The sequence below is a fragment of the Procambarus clarkii genome, chromosome 38 (genome assembly GCF_040958095.1).
Source record: "Procambarus clarkii isolate CNS0578487 chromosome 38, FALCON_Pclarkii_2.0, whole genome shotgun sequence".
Taxonomy (NCBI): Eukaryota; Metazoa; Arthropoda; class Malacostraca; order Decapoda; family Cambaridae; genus Procambarus; species Procambarus clarkii.
In genome coordinates, this window is record NC_091187.1 from 37,916,590 (window position 1) to 37,935,823 (window position 19,234).

The 19,234-nt window shown below is 41.1% G+C and overlaps 1 long non-coding RNA gene across 1 annotated transcript in view; it reads left to right on the top strand.

Moving 5' to 3' along the window:
* Positions 1-16,268: 16,268 nt before the first annotated feature.
* LOC138372249 (uncharacterized) overlaps positions 16,269-19,234 on the top strand; it is a 5,134-nt gene continuing 2,168 nt past the window's right edge. The window contains exons 1-2 of the long non-coding RNA XR_011230773.1: positions 16,269-16,347; positions 17,607-17,713. This is a non-coding gene — a long non-coding RNA (uncharacterized lncRNA). The remainder of the gene's footprint in view (positions 16,348-17,606; positions 17,714-19,234) is intronic.

Sequence of the window (19,234 nt, forward strand, 5' to 3'; positions counted from 1 at the left end):
CGATCACGGCGATCCTGGAAAGATAGGAAGGCAGTATCAACATACAAGCTGAGGGCGGGAGTCGAACGAAAGGCATCAGAGCTGAGGTGCAACCCAGTACGGTGCAAAGCATCACGACGACGAAGAGTTGGAGACGAGTAAGCAGGGCAACCATAATCGAGTTTAGACAGGACGAGAGACGAATGTAAAGAGAGGAGTGTGCGGCTATCAGCTCCCCAAGAAGTATGGGACAAAACCTTAAGGATGGTAAGGGTCTTGGAGCATTCAACTTGGAGGTAAGAGATATGAGGCGACCAAGACAAACGAGTGTCAAAGATTAACCCCAAAAGCTTAGTGGACTCCCTGAACACAAGGGGATGACCATAAAGCGAAAGAGGGACAAAGAACGACATGCTTCTGAGCAAAAGTCATAGCACAAGTCTTAGACATAGAGAACTTGAAGCCATGAAAAGTGGCCCAAGATGACATGGCATCAATCACAAGTTGAAGCCACCGTTGAAGGAGAGGCGAATCATCATCCCAACAGCAAAGGGCAAGATCGTCGACATAGAGAGCGAAGAAAACGCCAGAAGGGAGGAAAAAAGACCATTGAGGGCAACTAGAAAAAGAGTAGTGCTCAGAACACTACCTTGGGGTACACCCTCATATTGCCTAAAAGGGGCAGAGAGAGTGGCACTAAGCCTAACTCGAAAGAAACGAGAGATAAAGCTTTGGAGGAAGAGAGGGAGATTACCACGAAGGCAAGATGAATGAAGTTGTGACAGAATATGATATCTCCAGGTGGTGTCGTAAGCCTTTTCCAGGTCAAAGAAGACGGCAACAACAGAGGTCTTCGCAGCAAAAGCAGTACAAATATAGACCTCCAAGTTTGCCAGGACATCTGTTGTGCTGCGGCACTTGTGAAAACCAAATTCAGAAGGGGAGAGGTGGTGAGTGTTCTAAAAACCACATCAGACAAACATTAACCATACGTTCAAAAGAGTTTGCAGACAACTCATGAGGGCAATAGGGTGGAAGTCCTTAGGGAATGTCCCGAGAGACCCTGGAAACATAACAGGGAGGACGGGGAGGACAACAGCATCGAGCCAGTCCTCAGGTACTGAAGATGACTCTCAGACCCGATTATACAGACTCAGTAAATATCGAGACATGCACAGAGGGAGATGGCGAAGCATCTCATAATGAATGCCATCGGAACCCACTGCCATTGAACCACAGAGGGACCGGGCAGACTTAAGTTCAGAGAGAGAGAAGGGATCATTATAGGGAATGCTGAAATGAGTGCAGAAATCTAAAGGACGAGATTCAAGAACAGACTTACAAAGAAGGAAAGATTGAGGAAGATGAGAACCAGAGCTACCAGACGAAAAGTGGGAACCCAGTTTGGTCGCAACGTGCAACGGGTCCACCACAAGAGTATCACGGAGGTGGAGGACCGGCGAGACATCAGAAGCAAACTTACCCACTATCTTGCGGATACCCCTCCAGATCTACGGCAGAGTATTTTCGGACGTAATGGTGGAAACATAAGACCTCCAACACTCACGTTTACCTGTACAGATGGTCCTACGGATCACTGAACTCGCCTTCCGAAAGAAAAGACAAGAATCAGCCATCTGTCGGCGGCGGTGTCTCTTCCAGGCTGCACGCTTATAGCAGACAGCCCAAGCACAGTCCACATTCCACCAGGGAACGCACTTCCATGTTTCCTGAGAGGTAGAGCGAGGAATAGAGTGGAGGGCAGCATTGAAGACGGTGTCATGAAAAAGGAGGAGGGCACGAGGGAGAAGCAAAATGGAGAGGTCGGAGAGTAGCACAGAGGGTAAATTGATGCCAGTCAGCCTCGGCAAACTGCCACCTAGGGAAGGAGAGGGGAGGGTGAAAAGAAAAAGGTAACAAGGATGGGGAAATGGTCACTGCCATGGAAGTCATCAAGAAACCGAAATGTGAAATTCAAGTAAAGAGACGACAAGCAAAGAAAAAAATCAAGACAGGAAAGGGTGCAGTCCAAGAGTCCAAATGAGTGGGCTCATCAGAATTCAGAAGAGACAGGGAAGAAGAGAGGAGGAACTGTTCGAGAAGGCGATCCAGTCTGTTTGTCAGAACATCACCCCAGAGGGTATGTCGACAACTGAAATCACCCAGCAGGAGCACAGACTCTGGCAAGGAGTCCACTAGGTGTTTAAGATCGGGAAGAGAAAGCGGCACATTTGGGGGGAGATAAATGGAACAAACTGTGTACCATTTACGCACAAATACACGGGCAACAGAACATTGGAGAGGTGATGGAAAAAGTAAGGGGATGAAGGGAACATCAGAACGAATCAAAAGCAAAAAAGTTATTGGCCCCAGCAAAATCTGAAGGAGGGGGGGGGTCAGGGGGAGAGAAAGGAATAATCACGGAAGCGACCAGGATGAGCACCAAGCATCGGCTCCTAGAGACGGACACAAAGGAGCAAAAACTGTGAAATCAAAAGTTGGAATTCGTGAAAATTGGCGTAATATCCATGAATATTCCATTGAAGAATAGACATCGACAAAAAGAGAAGGGACAGGAACAGAGAACAATGAAGAAAAAAGGTTAAAAAGGAACACAGCATGTCAAAGAAGTGCAGGATCAGGATCAGGGTCAGCGAAGTCAGGGATAGTGGGCATGGGTAAACTGAGTAAAGATGGAGGGAAGGGAGTGGGAGGACAGACCACAGGCAGATGAGCAGGGTCCAGAGGAGGAGGCAACCGAGAGGGACTTTCAAGGACAGCAGGAGGGGCAGAAACCAGGAAGCACACCTCAGCAAGGGCAGGAACCGAGAGGGTAGCAGGGGCCAAAGAAACCTCCAAAGCAGGAACAAGGGGCTCGACCACCGAAATGGGAGAGGTGGAGTGATAGTCAGAGGTAGGGGGCGAGGATGAAAGTGAAGCTTTCTTACCAGCCGGGGAGGAGGAAGGAGATAAGCCAGGTTTTCGCTTCTAACTCAGAGACAGGTGTTCCAGCAGCAACGTACTGGGCAACAGACTCAAACGTCTCAACAGAAGAAGAATGAGAGCAAACAACACGATGATCACTAGGAGAAGGATGGACATCAGCCTGCACAGACAGGCGGCGTGGAGAGCTAAGAGACGGAGGAGAAGGATGGGAAGGAGGATCAAAGGGAGTTGAGAAAGAAGACACAGGAGACATGACAGACTGGGTAGAAAGAAGGGGAACCCCTGACAGAGAACCAGGAGGGGGACCCTTCAGGTCAGAATGTAAAGGAACAGGGGAGCAGGCGGTGGGCGTATCTGGGTCTAAGGCCTGGAAACTGTTGTGAGACTGAGGAAGGTGGGAAGGACGAGGAGAGGAAGAGTGCAACATGTGAGCGTAAGAAACCCCAGCGAAAGGGGAAGGAGGGGGATGGTGAACTTGGCGCCTCGCCTCAGGAAAAGACAAATGTTCCCAGTGCTTCAAGTTGAGGACAGCTGCCTCATGTTTGTAATGGATACACGCGCGATAGAAGGTAGGGTGGGCATCACCGTTATTGAGGCAGAAAGCCTGGGGAGAAGTGCACTCCGACTTAAAGTGACCTTCGTTCCCACACATAGGGCAGACAGAGAGAGAATACTGGAGCATTTGAGGGCACCATGTCCGAACTTCCAGCATTTATTACAAAGCCGAGAAGAGGGTATGTACTCCTGAATGGAGCATCTGGCACCAGCAAGAATAACAGGGCGAAAGTGTCCAACCATCAAAGGTAATTTTCACAAGCCGAAGGGACAGACGGCGACGGCCACGAGGGGGTCGTGAACGTGTAAACCTGGAGAACAGAATGGTCTTGAGCCTCGAGGACATGTTTAATATCCTCGTGGCAGTCCTTGAGGTTCCTAATACCGGTTGTAACATGGTGTGGGAGGAGAACAGTGCCAACACTGGCACTTAACTGAGCATTCTTGGAGACCCGAACAGGGGGGTCACCTCAATGTAGGACAAAGTCGCCAAGTGGACAGCTGCATCCCAAGAAGAAGCAGCAACAACATGCGTACCGAGATGGGTGGGGTTAAAAGTAACAGAGGCATCTACTCAATCAACAAGGTCCCTATGGAGGGAGAAATTGTCAGGAGTAGAATCTAAATGATGGAGGTCAAAGTACTTAGTCCACGTAGCAAGATCAAACAAGGCATGGTATGAATTGGTATGGGAAGGAAGCATGCGAGAGCAGCCATGGCGGGGACGGTGGTGAGAACCCCCTAGAGAGAGAGAGGGGGGTCATAAGGTGCAGTAGTCACAATGAGAGATGGAGTCGTACTAGGGGACGAGGTAGTCACCACAGGGGGCTTGGGGCTCAACCCAACCACAGAAGAGGAAGGGGAGCGAGGGAGTAGTCCAGTCTGGGCCCAATGTAGCGGGGGCTACAGAGCCCAGTCTTCCAGCACAGTCCGACTCAGGGGCCTGGTCACCCACCCCCCATGAGCCTGGGAAAGGGAAGTCGTTTCATTATCCAAGCAGCAGTCTTTCTAAAAGTTTGGGGCCTGGATCCAAGGGATACCACCACCAGGGCAGCCAGGGAGGCCGAGCGCGGGCCAGTGCAGGAAGGGTGCATCGTCCCCAGCGGTGCCTCCCCCCCCTTTTTAACAAGGAGTCCTACTGCATAGTTCATTCTCCCACACTGGTGCAAAGACCCCACTCCCCCTATTGCCCCAGCCTGGACACCCAGCCAACCACTCAGGGCTACCCCTCCAGCGGGCAGTCCGATGCCTCACAAGCCCCCTACGTGGTGCCTATCTGCATGTACAACACACAAAGAGGGGACAGGAGAGGGGGCAAAGGCAACCCTCACTAGTCCCAGGGTGGTGTACGTGAGCCCCTCACCATGACAAGGTGACACCACAGAGGGAAGAGGCGAGAAGAGCAGATGTACTCCTGAATACAGCATCTGGCACCAAGAGTTACGGAAGACGGAAAGGACCTATCAAAAGTGATTTTCATTACACAAAGAGACTGGCCATGACGACCACGAGGGAGGGCGAGTAACATATTAATAAGGAGGATAGAATGGCCTTGGGCCTCAAGGACATGTTTATTATGGTAGTCTTTAAGTTCCTTATCACCAGTTGCTACATGGTATGGAAGAGTAACTGTGCCAATCCTGGCATTTATTTAACCAGGCATTTTTTGATATTCGAATCAGTGTCTCCCCAATGCAGGACAACGAGGCTAAGTGGACAGCTGCTTCCCGAGAAGGAGCTGCAACAACACGTGTACCAGTATGGGTGGGGTTAAAAGTGACAAAGGTATCCACCAAATCAACTAAAGTAAGAGTAATTAGGTCAAGTAGGGGAGTAGGTCTGTATATTAAAGAGGAGCTGGAATGCACAGAGCTCCTGAACTTGACCAATGAGGTGGTAGAGGTACTTGGAATCAAGGTAGAGAATATAAATTAATTATTATTCTAATATACAAACCGCCAGATGCAACAGTTCAGGAATTCACTGAGCAGATCCACAAAATAGAAAATAGCCTTGATAACCTAGCAAACCCAGTACCAGATATTATCTTCCTTGGAGACTTCAATCTACCCAGTTTACAATGGAGAATAGTAAACAGTAATACTATAGCATGAAATCAACCTGGAAATAACCAATCACAGGTCAGAGAACTACTGAGATTCTGTGACAAATTCTCGCTCAGTCAGCAGATTACAGAACCGACTAGGAATGAGAACACGCTGGACCTCATATTCACGAACAGTGATGAGCTAATCAGAGACATTACTGTCTCGGACACTACGTACTCGGACCACAAGCTCATTGAAGTGGAAACTAACATTAATAACGGTAGTAGGCCCAAGAGAAACAACAAGCGAGAAGGGCTATTCAATAAATTAAATTTTAATAATAAAAGGATAGACTCTGAGAAAATAAACAAGGAACTTACAACATTCAATGGGAAAATGTTTAAGTAATAAAAATCCTACACAAGGTCCAACGTAGAAAGAGAACGCAGACGACATTACAGAAGAAGAAAAAAGTTAACAGAAGTGCTGAAGCAGACACGACTTTCCATACAAAGAAGGAATAATTTAAACAGGGAGATTGAAGAAATCGAACAGACTGAAGCATTCATATCAACTTGACGAAAGGCAACTAAAACAGAAAGCAATTCAAAAAATAAAGAAATACCCAAAATATTTCTTCACATATGCTAAATCAAAAGCAAAAACCGCTGCCAGTATTGGACCTATTCGTACTAGTGAAGGTTCATACACTGAGGATGACAAAGAAATTAGTGAAATCCTAAAAAAGCAATATGAGGACATGTTTAGCACCCCGATACACAGCATGAAAGTGGAAGATCCAGACAACTTCTTTACGCGTGATATACAAACCCCTGTAAATATAATTGATATCAACACGAGCGTGGCAGGTTTTGAAAGAGAAATTGACAATATGCCCATGCACTCAGCCCCGGGTTCAGACTCATGGAATTCAATATTTATAATGAAATTCAAAGTGCCAGTAGCACAGGCACTCAGTATAGTGTGGAGAAAGAGCTTGGACACGGGGGAGATACCAGATGCGCTTAAAGCATCAGACATAGCCCCTCCACACAAGGGAGGTAGCAAACCATTGGCAAAGAATTATAGACCAGTTGCACTTACGTCCCACATAATAAAATTACTGTATTTAAGAGAGTGATCAGGAGTCAGGTCACTAGTTTCATGGAGACCAATGACCTCCACAATCCAGGCCAACATGGATTTAGAGCAGGAAGATCATGCCTCTCACAGATACTTGACCATTACGACAAAATCACCGAGGCATTAAAAGAAAAACAGAGTTCAGATGTAGTATACACAGATTCGCAAAGGCATTCGATAAATGTGACCATGAAGTGATAGCACACAAAAGGAGGTCAATGGGAATAACTGGTAAAGTAGGACGCTGGATACTCAGTTTTCTGTCGAATAGACCAGAGAGAGTAACAGTTAACCATATAAAATCGAGTCCAAGAGCAGTTAAAAGCTGCAGGTACAGTCCTTGCACCATTGCTTTTCCTTATTCTCATATCAGATATAGACTCAAATACAAGGCACAGCTTTGTATCATCCTTTGCAGATGACACAAAAATCAGCATGAAAATTACCTCTGCTGAAGATATTGAAAAACTACAAGCAGATATTAATAAAGTTTTCGACTGGGCTACAGAAAATAACGTGATGTTTAACAGCGATAAATTCCAGGTACTAAGATACAGTAAGATTGAGAACCTTAAACTTAATACAGGGTACAAAACACAATCTAATTTGCCCATAGTAGGAAAGAAACATATAAAGGATTTGGGAATAATGATGTCTGATGACCTAAATTTTAGGGAGCATAACCAAGCAAATATTGCGGCAGCCAGGAAAATGATAGGATAGATTACGAGAACTTTCAAATCCAGGGATCCCATCACAATGGTTGTACTCTTCAAATCACTTGTGCTGTCCCATCTTGAGTACTGCTCAGTACTCACTTCCCCATTTAGAGCAGGAGAGATTGCTGAAATAGAGGGAGTACAGAAAACATATACGGGATACATGAACGAGATAAAGCATCTAAATTATTGGGATCGTCTCAAAGCTCTCCGAATGTACTCACTAGAAAGACGATGGGAGAAATATCAAATAATATACAAGTGGGAAAATACTGGAGGGCCAGGTCCCAAATCTGCACAGTAAAATAACAACATACTGGTGTGAACAATATGGTAGAAAATGCAGAGTACTATACAACCAGTGAAGAGTAGGGGTGCCATAGGCACAATTAGAGAGAACTATATAAATATCAGAGGTCCATGGTTGTTCAACATCCTCCCAGCGAGCATAAGAAATATTGCCGGAACAACCGTGGACATCTTCAAGAGGAAACTAGATAGTTTCCTCCAACGAGTGCCGGACCAACCGGGCTGCGATGGGTATGTGGGCCTGCGGGCTGCTGCAAGCAACAGCCTAGTGGACCAAACTCTCACAAGTCAAACCTGGCCTCGGGCCGGGCTTGGGGAGTAGAATAACCCCCAGAACCCCATCAACCAGGTATCAACTAGGTGTTTATGGATGAATAAATCATCAGGACGAGTAGAATTAACATGACCGAGATTAAAATACTTAGTCCATGTAGCAGGACCAAACAAAGCTTGGAAGGTATTAGAACCGGAAGGAATTGTGCAAGTGTGACTGCAGAGAGGACGACACCGAGCACCCTCAGTAAGAGGGGGGTAAAAGGCGCAGTTGTTACAATGAGAGATGAAGCCACTCCATGTGATGGTCATCACTGGGGGGTTGGGGCTCAACCCTGCCACAGACGTAGAAGGGGAGCAGAAAGGGATAGTCGGGACCTGGTAGACCAAGCTCTCACAAGTCAAGCCTGGCCTCGGGGACTAGAAGAACTCCCAAAACACCATCAAGCAGGTATCAAGCAGGGAAAGTCCGAAGCTGCTTGGTCTGGGACCAAAGTAGCAGGGGGCTACAGAGCCCGGCTTTCCATCACAGTCCGACTCGGGGCCCTGGTCTCCCACCCCACATTTGAGAAGTTAAAAATAAGTGTCAGATAACAGCATGTAAATGAACAGGTAATCATTTCATCAACAAACAAGCCCCCATACCCACCATGACGCCACAATTAGAGGATAGGACACCCGATAGGATGTGCCCCCCCCCCTAAGGGTGCATCGTGGATATATGCCCTGCAATCACCACTTTAAGAACCATCAGTCCATCAAGATTGGGCTCAGCAACAAAGGAAAAGAGTGACAATAAAAGTGTCCCTTTGCTCAACAATTTCGGGTACCACAGTTTTATGGGCGAGAGACTGTGCCTCACCTAACACCCAGTGTCAAAACAGAAGACGACATCTAAAAGAATGATCAAGAATAGCAAAAAGTCGCTGGGAAATAGCAATTAAAAAGGAGAATTGGGAAGGAGAAATTAAACTTAGTAGGAAAAAGCATTCAGAACAATTAGTGAAGAAGGCAGCAGGAGCATAAGGCTTCGAAAAGATAGAGGACACTGTCCCATGGAGCATCACACTCTAGCATCCGCCATCCAAGCCCCCTCACGATGGCAACGAGCTGGAAAGGGAGGGAGAGATGAAAAAGACGAGAGGGTGAAGATTACTGCTCGGTGAGACATCAGTGTTAATGGGTAGAGTGGGAAAATTGGAATCATTCACAGAGACATACTGGAGTCTGTCACTGAGGTAAGATTATAGGTATTGGAGGGAGTGACCTCTTACTCCGTAATGTTGCAATTTAAGAAAGTTTTTGTGTTTACAGTGTCAAAAAGTCTTATGTAGGTCAACAAATAAATGAATAAGGTACTCATTTTTTCCAAGAGCTGCATATATGAAATTAATCAAACTAACCAGGCATGATTGGTCCTTTTTTGGGCCTGAAGCCATTATGGCAAGAACTTAATATAAACAGGAGTAAGGCTGCATGTAAATTAAGTCTTTAAAATATTTTAGACAAAATCGGCAGAATTGATATTGGTCTATAATTGTTGACTTCAGTGAGATTGCTGCTTTTATGGACTAGGGTTACTCTTGTTTTTTTTTCTCAAAATATCAGGAAAGGTTTAGAGTTCAAATAATTTGTTGTAGAGCAATGCAATGGCTGGAGCTAAAAATCTACAGGCTTTATTTGTAAATTAGGGTTGGTATCTCAACATACAGTATCAATGCATGGGGTTCATTCATCCACTGCAAATTACCTCAAGCCAATCATCACCCAAGGGAAATCTGCTATCAGAGCAATAAAACTGTCTTCAAAAAACACATAGCCTCTCTGTTTAAATCCCTGAACATGCTACATATACACTCGCTCTACACATTCTCTTGTGCTATTTACAATACAAAACCTTGTTCCTAAATGCTAACCCTGATCTGAAACTCTCTATTGATAGATGTAATAGAACCCACAAGCACCACAACATAAATAAATATCTCTTTGATATTATTTTTTTATATAAACTGAGTCAGGCTAATATAATTGCCAATCAGACTAATATAACTTTGAATCAGGCATTTTCACCAACAGGGTTATTCATCAATGGAACTGCCTATCCACCAAAGCCATAACTGCCAAAACTGTTTAGAATTTCAAAATATACCTGGAAAAAATCATGAAGGCAAATGGTTAGGAGGGAACCTTCAACAAGCCGACGACTTCCTGTTCTCATCGAGGCCACTCGGGTTAGTGGCCCTCTGGTAAATCGGGTAAAATATTATTCCCAGACAATTACAGTACAGTATAACTGATAAAGTTAGGCTAGAGTAATAAATTTCTGGTAAATTTAGAGTGATAAATTTCTAGAGTAATTTAAATTTAAATTTCATATTAACTTGACTGACAGCTATAAATGCCAATCAGCCTTCAATATACTCTTCGGTGAAATATTTATAATAAAGAATAGAACTCATAAATAGGCCTAAACAAAAAATGAAAAATGGACATCAGTTTGCATATGAATCTGATGAGAAAATTCCTTGATTAATATACATTTCCTTACCAATCAAATGGTCTCACCTTAAGTACGTCTCAGATTGTCTTCTTCACCAACTCCAATGCTAAATAAAAAAAAAAAAAATTACAACAAAAATGTCCATAGCTTAGCTACAGAGTATATTACATTTTAAATAAATTTCCACAGAAAACAAAAAAAGGAAGCACATTATTTACATAACTATGAAGAAAAACATTTAAATCCTTGTTTTACCTTTGCTAAATTAAAGAGATATTTCTATACTTATAAGTAATTTTGAGCTTTCCTAGCGACAGCTTCTCTAGTTCTTGCTTGGTCATTTAAGTTTCATAAAAGAACAATATAATAAAATATCTTCAGATCTTTACCTTTCATTGTGAAGTGTATTTCTCAAACGAAATATAATTACCTCTGAAGAACATCCAACTGACATTGTGATAGCACACTGTTAGATTAAAGGTAAGTTAATATACCATTATGTGCCTCATTATCCTTCAACATTCTCTTAATTATCTTTCACACTCAAAGTGTTTAGCCTATTATCTGCATGTATCATCTTGTGCCTCTTCATTTGTCCAGGACGACTGAATCCTTTCCCACACTCTGGACAGTCGTGAGGCTTGTCACCTGAATGCACTAACATGTGAGTCTTCATACCCAGCAAACACAGAACGTTTGTGGACGTTTTTAAATGGTTCCACAAAGGTAATACTGTAACTTTTGACATAAATACGTATATCTGACATTCTTAAAACCAAAGGATATAACTAAAAACATATATTCTTATGACACAGTTTTTTAAGATTTATGTAAAAATTTAAAAATAATAGTAAATGCTATGGTATTATAATGTTTTCATGCTTTATATTTAAGAATAAATAATTTTCAGTCAACATTTAGTTTTTTTTGTTTACTTTCTGTAAAGCTATCCAATTTACGTTCTTATAACATAAATATAACATTTATATGACGTCAGTATAACGTTATTTACACGACATCATTACGTTATTATGATGTTATATTAACGTATAATTCCTGTGTGAAAACCAGAATATATATTGAACTTTATGTTTTAAACATTGTAAAGTTATCATAAAACTTGGATTAGACGGTAAGCATGCTTTACTTATGAAAATATACAAACAAATCAACAAAAACATTTTAACATAAAAAACATAAACATAACATAAATTAATTGCATGCATGGGAGTTAACTGGAACTCTGTAATATTGCATACATGAACCTTAAGGTACAAACCCAGTGTATTTACTCATACAGTTCTTTCCTAAATCTAAATTTTTCCAATTTTTACACTTTGTTTCGAGTTCTGTCTTGTGTTGCTACTTTTAATACCCCATTAATGTCCCCTTTGTTATGTCCATTCATCCCATTGTGCACCTCTACCATATATCACTCCTAATTCTTTGCTTTTCTAGAGAATGTAATATAAGCTTTGACAATCTTTCTTCATATGACAGGTTAACAGGTAGAACAAAGATTACCATTTATATATGGATAACCATTATAAGTCGGTTTGAATGAGTGAATTGCTGCTTGAAGATAGGTATATACACGTGTGGTACTATCAGATTGCATCGTGGTGAGCCTAAAACCCTTCAGATCCAAGCAAAGGGTAAAATGCCAGCAGATACAATTGCGAACACATTGATACCAAAATGAAAGACATATGACGAGAATTGAGGTAACCAAAGTGAAAAGTGTGTTCACATTACATTGCACTAGAGTGCTCCCAGGTTACTTTCTCTCACTTTCTCTGTTTTGTGTGGATGGTCCGCCGTGCTTTCATCACGTCAGCGGGTGGAGCACGCTGCTGTTTTTGACATTTCATGCATAAATTCCGGTTGGAAATTCTATTGCGAACACATTGATACCAAAATGAAAGACCTAGGATGACAATTGAGGTGACCAGAATGAAAAGAGTGTATACATTTTATCGCTCTTGTGCGCTCCCTGGTAACACGCTCTCGCTTTCTCTGTTTGTTGCGGATGGTAAGCCGGGATTTTGGAGTTTATATGCCTTTAGTCCTGTAGAGAATTCTATTGCGAACACATTGATGCTAAATTGAAAAACCTAGGATGAGAATTGAGGTAACAAAGTTGAAAAGGGTATACACTTTTCAGTATTATCACGCTCAGCTTTCTTTTTCTGGTACCCTTGGCCTACATTCATCTTGTCGGCGGGTGGAGCGCGCTGCTGTCTTTGACATTATATGCACATAGTTCTGTTGGGAATTCTATTGCGAACGCATTGATACCAAAATGAAAGACATAGGACGAGAATTAAGGTGACAAAGTTGAAAAGAGTATACACTTTTCAGTATTTCCGCACACTACCAGGGAATGTCCAAAAAAAAATGGAGAGAGTGGAGGGGTAACTTGCTCAAAACGCGAAATTGTTTGGGGAGATTAACTTTCGTTCAATACTATTATGCAAGAGGAGCGACACATCTATGGTTCATCCAATAAAATCAGCAGACTTCTAGATGTTACTACTGCTCGGCTTAGACTCGGTTACAAGTATTTCTGGGAATTCTCATTATCTGCCGATGTAGACCTGACCAAATGTTAACTGTCAACAAAATTATTCGCACACCCTCCGTCACTATGTGATAGTGAATTCAGAGACAATTTTATAACCAATGTACCAACGATGTGTCAATATTTCATTCAAAATTATCTGGTACCAGAAATTTTAGCCAAATATCCCCAGTTTGCTAACTGTAAGTAGTAACAAAGTGATTGTAACCTATCCACCGCTGCCCACTGGATGGGGGGCGGTGTGCAGGACAAACATATCAATTGTGACACTAGCTCTCCACATATGTCAGTTGCTTAATTTAGAAACTGTACTTGTGATCGATCTCGAACCCATTGTTGATGTGACGACTTATACTGAATTTTGTAACTAGCTCATCAAGATTGTAACTTGCTTAGCTAAATGAATTGTGGGGTTCAGTCCCTGAGCCCATTATGTGCCTCTGCAACCCTTTCCACTACCGCCCACAAGATGGGTATGGGATGCATAATAAATGAACTAAACTAACTTTAAGGCATCCTGAAAGAAAGCTTGGAGGGTTTGAAAAATTGCAGAACGAAGCCGTGAGGATAATCCTTGGGTGCCCTCGTACCACAAAGATACTTAATATGAGAAAGGAACTTAATATTCCGAGCGTTGTTTATCGTGTTACTGAAAATAACTGTCAAATTGGTATAAAAATGCTTAGGCTAGCTCATCCTAACCCTTGCACAGAAGCCCTCCAGAATTTCTTTATTGAATGTTGAAAACAACCCTCAAGTTGACTATTTCCGTAACAGCATGCACTCCTGTATGCTAATCCCCACAATCACCAAGCCCACCCGAGTCACTCAAACATCTGCCACTACCCTGGATCACCTTTGGACTAATATAACAGCACCCCTTACATCTGGGGTAATTTATGACAGAACAACTGACCACTATCCTACTTTCCTCATAGCAAACATTGACACATCACCACCAGAAACCAAAAAACTTTCATTCAGGCTACATAGTGAATCAGCTTTAGGCAATCTCTCTAATGCACTTCACAATATTAACTGGGAATCTGAATTTAATAATTCACAGGATATAAACTCATCAACTAACCTCTTTCTCTACAAAACTCTAAGCCTCTACAACACTCACTGTCCCCTCCTTACCAAACAAGTAACTGATAAAAGAAAAAATAACCCGTGGCTCACAAGTGGCATAATTAAATCAATCAACAAAAAACATGAATACGAAAAGAAATTTAGGAGTGGCCTAATTCCAATGGAAGTAGTTAAAAGGTACTCGTCAGTGCTTACCAGTATCATAAGAAAAGCAAAACTTTCATATTATGAGACTAGATTCAAAGAAGCAAAAGGCAACATGAAAAGCACATGGAATACCATCTCTAACATCCTGGGAACTAAACAACACTCCCACAACCAGATAACACTCTCTAAGGATGGCCTTACACTGTCATCTGACTTAGAAATGGCGAATGAATTTAATAGCTTCTTTTCATCGATTGGTGCTAACCTTGCAAGTAAAATCCCACAGACTCAGACACATATCAACACATATCTCTCAGGCAGCTATCCAAACTATCTTCTCCTCTCACCAGTCAGCCCGTCAGATGTTGTGTCCATCATACATTCACTAAAAACCAAAGCTGGGAACATCAGTGAAATCCCATCCATTGTATACAAGAGCGCCTCCCATATGCCCTTGCACCACCTATAGCTCTGCTGTTCAACAAATCCCTTGAGTGTCATACATTCCCTGATATCCTTAAAAACGCAAGAGTAACGCCAGTTCATAAAGGAGCTAGTGGATTATGTTGCATCTCTGCTTGCCTTGATGACTGAAAGAAAGCTTAAAGGGCTTGAAAACTTGCAGAACGAAGCCTTGAAGATAATCCTTGGATGTCCCTAGTACCACAAAGATACTTAACATGAGGAAGGAACTTAATATTAACTTAATAATAGAATATGAGTGCATATTCTACTGCATTACTATTTGTAATGATCCTCATATTGTGCTTCAGTAATCCAATGTATAACCCTGAGATGTTTTCCTAATTGTACTTAGGATTCCTTGTTCATTATTGTGTATTGTTCTGATCTGCTTTTGTGTCAAATTCTTGCATCGTACCTGTAAACAATTTTTTGACAATTTTACTGTAATTATCCTACTTAAAATCATCTGTACTTGTAAAGTAAAGCTGTAATGTACCTGTTAAACACTTTTTATCAATTTTACATTTAATTATTTCTCTAAAACTCTGTTTAAGAATTTGCTCAAAGATTAGTTTAAGGACTTGCCCGAAACTCTATATATGCAAGCTATAGTGGTTTTACAAGATTATAATTCTAACTTAAGCTCTATGTTGTGTCTTAACCCCCCAATGTACGTTCTTGTATATATATAAATAAATAAAATAAATAAATAACGAGGGATCGAGGCATTAATGCGCAGTACGTGCTTCCCTCATCTGTGACGTCACAGCGCCATCTGACGACAGCATAAACACAGGCGGCCATTTTATGTTCCACCAAGATTAAAAAAAAAAAAATAATTTTGCCCCGAGGGGCGAGTTTATTGGGCAGCGCCCAATGTGTTCGCAATAGAATGTTCTACAAGAACATGTATAAAATAAGTGACACAGAGATTATTGATGTGTGTATTTGTGTGGGTGATTATAAATATGCATGTGTATGTATATATGTATACGTATATATATATATATATATATATATATATATATGTACATGTATGTATGAGAGTGTGTACATGTATATATAACATTAATAATTTTGTAACTAGCGTCAAAAATTGTTATTTGCTTAGCTAAACAAACTAGAGAGTTCAGTTCCTGAACCCATTATGTGCCTCTGTAATCCTTTACACCACCGCCCACGGGATGGGTATGGGGTGCATAATAAAGAAAGATATTGAAATAATAAGGGTATGAAATGTATCAACATAAAACATTAATGTTAATGGCCATCAGGTAAAATCAGGTTATTATTTGTAAAGAATTTAAATGAGTTAAACTAAATACGAACTTAATATGTTTTGCTAACGCAAAAATATATTCCCGAGGTATTGTAATTGCAAATAAATATTTAATACAATTATTTGTATCATTTTTTTTATTTTAGATTTCCGTATTGCTTGATAATATATAATAGCGTTTAGATAATGCTAGCGCTGGACATTCTTTAGGCTCGTTGCATGTTGTGGTAGTCGCCGCCATTTTAAAACCGTGTCGAGAGGGACGGCTGCTGGCTTATCCACAAAATCCTGCTGCATCTTCAATAGTTAAGGTAACTGTTTTCTTTTATTTGCTCTTAGACATGTGTAGTATATATATAAGCTTGTGGTGGTAGGCTGGATGGTGTGTTGATGGCCCTGGAGGCGTGTTGATGGCCTGGAGGCGTGTTGATGGCCCTGGCTGGATGGTGTGTTGATGGTGGTGTTGTGTTGATGGCCCTGGAGGTGTGTTGATGGTGGTGTTGTGTTGATGGCCCTGGAGGTGTGTTGATGGTGGTGTTGTGTTGATGGCCCTGGAGGTGTGTTGATGGTGGTGTTGTGTTGATGGCCCTGGAGGTGTGTTGATGGTGGTGTTGTGTTGATGGCCCTGGAGGTGTGTTGATGGTGGTGTTGTGTTGATGGCCCTGGAGGTGTGTTGATGGTGGTGTTGTGTTGATGGCCCTGGAGGTGTGTTGATGGTGGTGTTGTGTTGATGGCCCTGGAGGTGTGTTGATGGTGGTGTTGTGTTGATGGCCCTGGAGGTGTGTTGATGGTGGTGTTGTGTTGATGGCCCTGGAGGTGTGTTGATGGTGGTGTTGTGTTGATGGCCCTGGAGGTGTGTTGATGGTGGTGTTGTGTTGATGGCCCTGGAGGCGTGTTGATGGCCCTGGAGGTGTGTTGGTGGCCCTAGCTGGAGGTGTGTTGATGGCCCTATATATTATATTAGGAATATCAGAGGTCCCAGGACAATTATTGTGCATGTGTAGTATGTATATTTATGTAGTATATTTGGCATATTTAATGGCATTTAGTTAAGGCCACTTAGTGGCATGTCTCTGCACCGTTTCCAGTTTGTTGATATGCTTTCTAAGATATGGGCACCATACAACTGCTGCATACTCCAACTTTGGTGTAACAAAAATTGTGAACAATTTCAAAATTTTCAAAATTTCAATTTCAAAATTTCAAAAAATGCATTTTTATATCATTAGTATTGAATAATAATAATGCAAATAATTGACTTATAAATGATGTACAATTAATTGGTAGGTGATATTATATTATTAATATTTTTTCATTCTTGCAAAGCCTTAACAAAGCCATTAACATGTTAATATAAACTTGATCACCTTCCACTTATTTTCTCATGTGCTACCTACATGTACAAAACCTTATTCCTAAATGCATATTTTGTTCTGAAGCTTGTCCTTTATATGTTGTGTATCACCATCTCTGGAGAGTTTTATCTGATTGATGTATAAATTACTTTTAATTTTACAGAATATTATTGTTATACTGAATTTATTATTATATAAATAACTTAATTTTACAGAATCATCTATCAACGCACATCCACAAGTTGAGGAGGAGGATGTGACCTTCCAGATTTCTCAAGTACTGAAACATAGACCAAACAGGCCTGGTGGATCTAGGTACAAGGTAAAATAATTTAAATTTTTTTTTTTTTTTTTCCTAATTGTCCGATATATATATATATATATATATATATATATATATATATATATATATATATATATATATATGTCGTACCTAGTAGCCAGAACGCACTTCTCAGCCTACTATGCAAGGCCAAATTTGCCTAATAAGCCAAGTTTTCCTGAATTAATATATTTTCTATAATTTTTTTCTTATGAAATGATAAAGCTACCCATTTCATTATGTATGAGGTTAATGTTTTTTTATTGGAGTTAAAATTAACGTAGATATATGACCGAACCTAACCAACCCTACCTAACCTAACCTAACCTATCTTTATAGGTTAGGTTAGGTTAGGTAGTAGAGAAAGTTAGGTTAGGTTAGGTAGGTTAGGTAGTCGAAAAACAATTAATTCATGAAAACTTGGCTTATTAGGCAAATCGGGCCTTGCATAGTAGGCTGAGAAGCGAGTTCTGGCTACTAGGTACGACATATATATATATATATATATATATATATATATATATATATATATATATATATATATATATATATATATATATATATATATATATATATATATATATATATATATATATATATAGTGTGTGTGTGTGTGTGTCGTACCTAGTAGCCAGAACGCACATCTCAGCCTACTATACAAGGCCCGGTTTTCCTAATAAGCCAAGTTTTCATGAATTAATGTTTTTTCGACTACCTAACCTAACATTTTCAGCTACCTAACCTAACCTATAAAGATAGTTTAGGTAGGGTTGGTTAGGTTCGGTCATATATCTATATTAATTTTAACTCCAATAAAAAAAGAATTGACCTCATACATAATGAAATGGATAGCTTTATCATTTCATAAAAAAAAAAATAGAGAAAATATATTAATTAATGAAAACTTGGCTTATTAGGCAAATCGGGCCTTGCATAGTAGGCTGAAAAGTGCATTCTGGCTACTAGGTACGACATATATATATATATATATATATATATATATATAGTTATAGTTAGTGTGTGTGTAAATACCTAAGTGTAGTTACAGGATGAGACCGTCTTCCCAGCACTCTTTGTCATATAACGCTTTGAAACTACTGACAGTCTTGGCCTCCACCACCTTCTCACCTAACTTGTTCCAACCGTCTACCACGCTATTTGCGAAAGTGAATTTTCTTATATTTCTTTAGCATCTGTGTTAAGCTAGTTTCAATCTATGACCTCCTGTTCTTGAAGTTCCAGGTCTCAGGAAATCTTCGCTGTCGATTTTATCAATTCCTGATACTATTTTGTATGTAGTGATCATATCACCTCTTTCTTCTGTCTTTTAGTTTTGGCATATTTAATGCCTCTAACCTCTCCTCGTAGCTCTTGCCCTTCAGTTCTGGGAGCCACTTAGTAGCATGTCTTTGCACCTTTTCCAGTTTGTTGATGTGCTTCTTAAGATATGGGCCAACTTCTGTTGTTGGGCACCACACAACAGCTGCATATTCTAGCTTTGGCGTAACAAAAGTCATGAAC